The following is a 7,500-nucleotide window of genomic DNA, read 5'->3' as shown; positions in this document are numbered from 1 at the left end:
CATCAAAATTATTATTATTATAACTATTATAACTACTATTACTACTACTACTACTACTACTACTACTACTACTACTACTACTATTACCACCACCACCACCACCACCACCATCACAGCCAACGAAGCAGAAAAGACCCAGCAGCTCAAATCTCTGCTAATCCACTGCCCCCCCTCAAACTCACTGGCGGAAATCAGCGAGTGGCGGGCATGCAAGTCAACACAAGACTGAGAAACACCGCAAGCAGATGAAGAGGAGCTTAATTCCCACGTTAAAAATGAGAAAAGGAACAGACACTAATACATATTCTACTCTGGCTTTTCTTGTTTGGGGACTAGCGCCTCAGTGGACCTTTTTTCATATAAATTTTGTTGCCCTTGCACAGTACTACTCTTATATTAGAAGAATATTGAAGAAGATTGAGAGATAGCACGGACATATGGAGTTAAAAAAAAAAAATTGACGAAAGAAAAGGAAATAACAGACATTCGTAAACACAAGACTGAGCAATAACACAGACATATTAAGAAGAGTTTCATTCCTACGTAAAAAAAAAAAAAAAAAAAAAAAAAAGACAAAAGAAACAGTAAGTAGTTTATATTCGTAAACAGGAGACTGAGAAATAACACAAATATATGAAAAGTAATTCAGTTCCCGCGTAAAGAAATGACAAAAAAAAAAAAGAAAATAATACATATTCATAAGCAGAAGATCGAGAAATAACACCGGCATATGAAGAGTAGGTTCATTCACACGTTAAAAAAAATGACAAAAGAAACGCAGACTAACACACACCTGTTCCCTTTGCTACGAGTTCACCTTTACCTGCAAGTCTTCCGCAATGACTCGTTACGGCAGGTAGGGAAGGTAAAGACTGCTGCCCTTCACAGTGAGAGTAGAGTGAGAGGAGTGGTGCCTTCCTATCACCTTGACATTTCCCTTCCCTCCCTTCCACTTACCCATACCTGTTCAATTACACACTCACCTTTACCTGTTGGTCGTTCATGCTTTTAGATTTGTTAAAGAATAGTTATTTATTTTTCTTCGAGTGTGAGTAGAGGATAAGAGTGTCATTATTTCCTCTCCCTGACACTTCCTTGCCTCTCTCCCTTATTCTGCTTCCTGGTGGACTTATTATCTACCCTCTCCCTGAATACACTCCCTTAATATGTTCCTAATACGCAGTTACTCTTCCTGGAGACAGTCCCTTACCGACCCTCTCCTCTCTACCCTCTCCCAGCCTCTCCTCTCTCTTTTTTTTTGTTCTCCTCGCTTCACGTCTCCTTCATCCTATCTCCTCCTCAAAATGCTTTCTCTAGTGTAATGTTTCGTGTGACGCCGTGGTGTAATATGTGACTAGTTTATACACACACACACACTCACACACACACACACACACACACACACACACACACACACAGAATTAACGCCTATATCACTTGTCTTTTCTCCTTCCTTCTATGTCTATTCATCATAACCTACCTAACTTTTTTTTTTTTTTTTTTGCCAGACATGTAAAGCCAAAGGAAACAAACATAAAACCTCCACATTCATTCACGACGGGCGGCCGAGAAAAGAGAATTCAATAAAAGTGGCATAAAAAGGATATTAAAGTGAATTCCACGGAGTTACCTTTAGTTTTTCCCCTTCCTCAGCGGCGCCGATGTCACCGCTGGATGGTATGAAGGAATGAAGGAACATTTTATTCAATACTTTCTACGTGTGAAGGTTTGGACGAGGGGAAAAAAAAAAGGAAGCGAAGGAAAAAAAAAAGTAAGCACTCCTGCCTCTCACGTGAAGGGCTGCTCAGTATACAAAGGAACACGAGGGAACACAAAGGAAGAGGAGCAACACAAAGGAAGATTCACTCTCAGCTTCGCCTTCACAGCACTTGGACGCCTCGCCATCTCATGTCCTTTAAGTACTGCCTTTATTTAGAAGGACTTAAATTACTTATTATGTTTTTTCTAGAGTTCTCTGGATTTCGCATACGTATTTTTTGCCAGTAAACTATTACAATTAAAATGTATGTGTTCCTTTAAGTTTCTATTTTTATTTTCTTAGGGCAAAATTTTATTATTTTCTCTGGACTTTTTATGCAAATTGTGTCTATTTACACTACCACCACCACAACCATAACTACCATTACTACTACTACTACTACTACTACTACTACTACTACTACTGCTACTACTACCACCAGTACTACCACTACTACTGTAGTTGAAAGATCAGTTAGTAGAAGGTAAGCAATGGATAAAAATTGACGATATTACCAGAGAGAGAGAGAGAGAGAGAGAGAGAGAGAGAGAGAGAGAGAGAGAGAGAGAGAGAGAGAGAGCTGATGAGGTTGTTACATACGGACTGATTATAAATATGAGTACAGTTTCCCACCCTCTCTCTCTCTCTCTCTCTCTCTCTCTCTCTCTCTCTCTCTCTCTCTCTCTCTCCTCATGTTCCCAGGCCCCTTCCTCCCGCCCTTTTAATCCCCCCTTCCGTTTTTCCTCTTCCCTCCCTTTCACTGGATATGTTCTCTCTGGTCACTCTCTTAACCCTCCTCCTCCTCCTCCTCCTCCTCCTCTTCCTCTTCGTTGTTTCCTTCTCGTCTTCTCATGCGTTACTCCATTCACTTTTATTCTTATCATCTTTCCTTCGCTTCTTTCTCTCCTTCATCTGCTTCTATTTTCTACTTTTCCCTTCGTCTTCTTTGTGTTTTTTTCTCCTTTTTCTCTGTTTCTTTCTTCTCTCTTGTTTTTTTCGTTATTTGTTTTATTCTTTCTTATTGTTCTTATAATTTCTTCCTTGTCTTTCTTCATTATTTCATCTATTTTTTTGTATCTTCACATTTTCCTCCATTTATTTTCCTTTTTCGCCTTTTCTCTCTCTTTCTTCCTTATTATTTTGTTAGTCTCTCATTTGTTGTTCGTTCCTTTAGTTTATTCTCACCTTTTTTCCTTCCTTCACTTTCTTATTTGCTTCTTCCTCTACGTATTTCCTCTTATTTCCTTCGTCTCCTCATTCTATTGGTAACTAATTCTCTTCCTCAACTTTTATCCAATTCAGTGTCTTTCCTTCCTTGTTTCTTAATTTCTTTATTCTTTTCTTCTTTCTTTATTCTTTTTTTTTTTGGTATTTTTATTCACTAATTCATTTTCAGTTTCTTCTCGAATTTCCTTTTGTCTTTTTCATTTCTTTCTATTTTTCCTTTTCTGGCATTTTCAGGTATTCATCCTCTCTCTCTCTCTCTCTCTCTCTCTCTCTCTCTCTCTCTCTCTCTCTCTCTCTCTCTCTCTCTCTCTCTCTCTCTCTCTCTCTCTCTCATACTTTTCAGGCATTCTCAACTTTCAATTCATCTTCCTAATTCTTCCTTTATGTTTCTCTCCTACATCAATCTTCCTCCTCCTCCTCCTCCTCCTCCTCCTCCTCCTCCCGTCGTCTCTTCTTCCCTTCCTGCTAATTTCTCTCCCTCACTCTCGCCTTCTTAATAAGCGTCGAGAATTGTTAAAAACCACGAGAAAATCCTCCATGCTTTATCATTTTCCTTCAGGAGATAAAAGGAGAAAAGTACATGATACACGCAATAAGTTCTCTCTCTCTCTCTCTCTCTCTCTCTCTCTCTCTCTCTCTCTCTCTCGGCAACATTCCCTTAACAAAATACAAAGAAATGAAGCCGGGAATAAGAAAATTTGACGTAAAGGATGTGAAAAAATAAAGAAAGGAGAGAAAGAGAAAAGAAAACTTCATTACGTATTAATTAAAAAGAGGTATACTGGTAAAAGTAGAAAAAGTAAATCTCTCTCTCTCTCTCTCTCTCTCTCTCTCTCTCTCTCTCTCTCTCTCTCTCTCTCTCTCTCTCTCTCTCTCTCATTAACTGAATAGGTACAGCCGTGTAGGTTTTCAGGCACACGCACACTTCTGCCTTTCACTTGTGACGTCACCACTCTCCCTCAGGTAGGTCGTGACGTCACCTGCCCCTCATTAGCACAGGTGAGGGGAGGAGGGACTTCTAATTGTATTCACTGGGAAAAAAATGTTTGAGTGAACCGGATGAACCTTGCGAGGCTTAAGTTTAAATGTTAGGGTGTTATAATGTTAGCTGGTTCTCTCTCTCTCTCTCTCTCTCTCTCTCTCTCTCTCTCTCTCTCTCTCTCTCATAGACATACGTACAGATGGATAGATAGATAGATAGATAGATAGATAGATAGATAGATAGGTAGGTAGGTAGGTAGGTAGGTAGCTAGGTAGACAGATAGAGATAGATAGATACACGTACAGACAGATATATCGATAGATAAATATAAATGTTTACTGACAAAAACTTACAAATCAAGACGGTGAAGTATATAATCGTAGTAGTAGTAGTAGTAGTAGTAATGATGGTAGTAGTAGTAGTAGTAGTAGTAGTAGTAGTAAAAATAACAACATTAATAATAAAAAAAGCATTCAATCTATACAAAAAAAAGAAGACCAACAGACGACTCAAACACACACACACACACACACACACACACACACACACACACACACACACACACACACACACACACACACACACCTCTTTTCTCCATCCTACTTTCCTTGAACACTCCCTCCTTCCTCACCGCCGCGCCAAATGTTGCCGCTCCCTCCATTTTAACCCCTCGTCTTCCTTCCCTCTCCCTCTCCCTCTCCCTCCCTCTCTCTGTATGCTGCTCCCTTACCTGTATAAGTCAAGATAATTACTGGTGTCAAGAGTCTATAATTGGTGATAATGAGGTTAATAGGGAGTGTGAGAGCATTCCCACCTCCCCGCCCCACTGCCAACATTGCATAGTAGGGAACACAAATGAAGAACAAACAGCATCAGACTTACTGGCCCTCACGAGACTGTGTGATAAGCGAGTGAGGCGTAATATTAGATGCTGAGGCGCCTTTTTTATTTCTTTTTAATCAATCAATAAACGACGGAAGGAGAGAGAGAGAGAGAGAGAGAGAGAGAGAGAGAGAGAGAGAGAGAGAGAGAGAGAGAGAGAGAGAGAGAGAGAGAGAGAGAGAGAGAGAGTTATTTTCCATCTCTACCAAATATACTTTCCAGGAAATAAAATGAGTTGTCTTTATTTTTTTTCTGTTTATTTTTTTTCGTTCATTCAGTTTTGCTTTTCTCATTTCTGCATTTGTTTTTACTTGAAGCAATTATTTTAGGCTTTCGCGGATGGACGAGAGAGAGAGAGAGAGAGAGAGAGAGAGAGAGAGAGAGAGAGAGAGAGAGAGAGAGAGAGAGAGAGAGAGAGAGACGAACAGACGAACAGACGAAAAGACAAACAATACACACATACACACCCAAAAAAAAGTAAAAAAAAAAAAATAGTGAGAGAAAAAAGAGAAAAAAAAAACAAGAACACAGTCACTCGTTGTCTTTAAAATTCTCGCACACAGTTTCCTTCCCGCCCGCGGTGACACAAAAAACACAGCGGAGTCTTGTAATACATTGTTAACAAGCCGATTTTCAACTCACGTAGCAGCGAAACGTGAAAACAGCGTCATTATAACACGGCAGGAGGAGGAGGAGGAGGAGGAGGAGGAGGAGGAGGAGGAGGAGGAGGAGGAGGAGGAGGAGGGCAGTGTGAGAGAAAGGGAGGAGCACACGAGTGGAAGAGTGAGGAGGGGGAGGAGAAGAGTACCAGGGAGAGGAAAGAATGAGGAAGAGGGAGAGAGAAGTAGGATGGCGTAATGGTAGAACGAGGGGGGGAGAGGGAGGGAGAGTGGGAGAGAGAGGGAGGGAGAGTGGGGGAGAGGAGGGTTGGGGCAGGATGAAAGGGGTGAAGGGCCGATGGGGACACGAGGGGGTGATGAGAGAACAGGGAGAGGAGGAGGGAGAGAAGGAGGGAGAGAGAGGGAGGGAGGGAGAGAGATGCGGGGAATGAGTGTGGGATAAACCAGCTACAGGAAGGAGGAGGAGGAGGAGGAGGAGGAGGAGGAGGAGAAAGATGAGTGGATGAGGGGAAGATGGAAGGTGAAGGAGAGGAAGGGAGTGAACAATGAATGGAGGGAATAGAATAACCACATGAATAAATGACAAAAGCATGATGGAGCGAATGAACGGAGGAATATGATGAAAAAAAAGGTAACAGGAGAAAAGAGAGAGAGAGAGAGAGAGAGAGAGAGAGAGAGAGAGAGAGAGAGAGAGAGAGAGAGAGAGAGAGAGAGAGAGAGAAGCAAGAAGAAGAGGAGGAAGAAGTACTGAATATATTATGAAGGACAAGCAGAAGAGAGTAAAAAGAGAACGTGTTTCCAGAGAGAGAGAGAGAGAGAGAGAGAGAGAGAGAGAGAGAGAGAGAGAGAGAGAGAGAGAGAGAGAGAGCGGGGGAGGGAGAGGGAGAGTGTTACACAATGAGAGGGGGAAGGGAGGGTGTTGATAAGAAGCAGGGCGATCATTAGTATAAATATAGGTGAGGGAAGAAGTGGAACAGGAAAAGTTGGTGTAAATATTTGATGCAAGTCTTGTCTTTCACCGCACACTGGTGGACAGACACACACACACACACACACACACACACACACACACACACACACAGAGAGAGAGAGAGAGAGAGAGAGAGAGAGAGAGAGAGAGAGAGAGAGAGAGAGAGAGAGAGAGAGAGAGAGAGAGAGAGAGAGAGAGAGAGAGAGAGAGTGAGAATTTCGAAAAAAAAAGAGCAGGAGCAATAGCAGGAGGAGGAAGAGGAGAAGGAAGAGGAGGAGGAGGAGGAGGAGGAGGAGGAGGAGGAGGAGGAGGAGGAGGAGGAGGAGGAGGAGGAGGAGGAGGAAGAAGAGGAAGGCCGCGCCATTAATATGATGACTCCAGGTAATTAAAGATGAGAGAGGAATAAGAAAATAAATAAAGAATTAAATAAATAAAAAAAAACAGTAAAAGATCGATAAAAAAAAGAAGGAAAGAAAATTTATCTTAATTAAATCAAAATTTATCTTACGAAAACGTCGACACACACACACACACACACACACACACACACACACACACACACACACACACACACACACACACACACACACACACACACACACACACACACACACACACACACACACACACAGGTAACGAGGCAATCAAGCAAAACAATTAAGAAAAACAAAAATAAACAAGTTCAGGAAGCAAGAACGAACAATAACAGTCGGACAAAAGATAAGAAGAATAAAAATGCGAACGAACAGAGACAACACGAGCAAAAACAATAACAAACAAATGACTCACAGAATAAATCACACATACAAACAGGTACATAAAAACGAACACATAAATAAATAAAGAAAGAAACAAATAGATAAACACACAAGAATATAATAATAATAAACAAGTAACATAGGGACGTTTCAATAACCACTCAGGCTTGCAAGAGAAAAAAAAAGAATAGGAAGAACAAAAAAAAAAAAAACTTATCGAAATTAATTATGATAATCACCATTTTGAGACTTTCTACTAGTAAATATTAACTTATTTTATGCCCCCTCTCTCTTTCTCTCCC

This window comes from Scylla paramamosain, chromosome 20, assembly GCF_035594125.1.
Source record: "Scylla paramamosain isolate STU-SP2022 chromosome 20, ASM3559412v1, whole genome shotgun sequence".
In the NCBI taxonomy this organism is placed as follows: domain Eukaryota; kingdom Metazoa; phylum Arthropoda; class Malacostraca; order Decapoda; family Portunidae; genus Scylla; species Scylla paramamosain.
The sequence above is the reverse complement of the archived record's forward strand: the minus strand, read 5'-3'. Positions refer to the sequence as shown.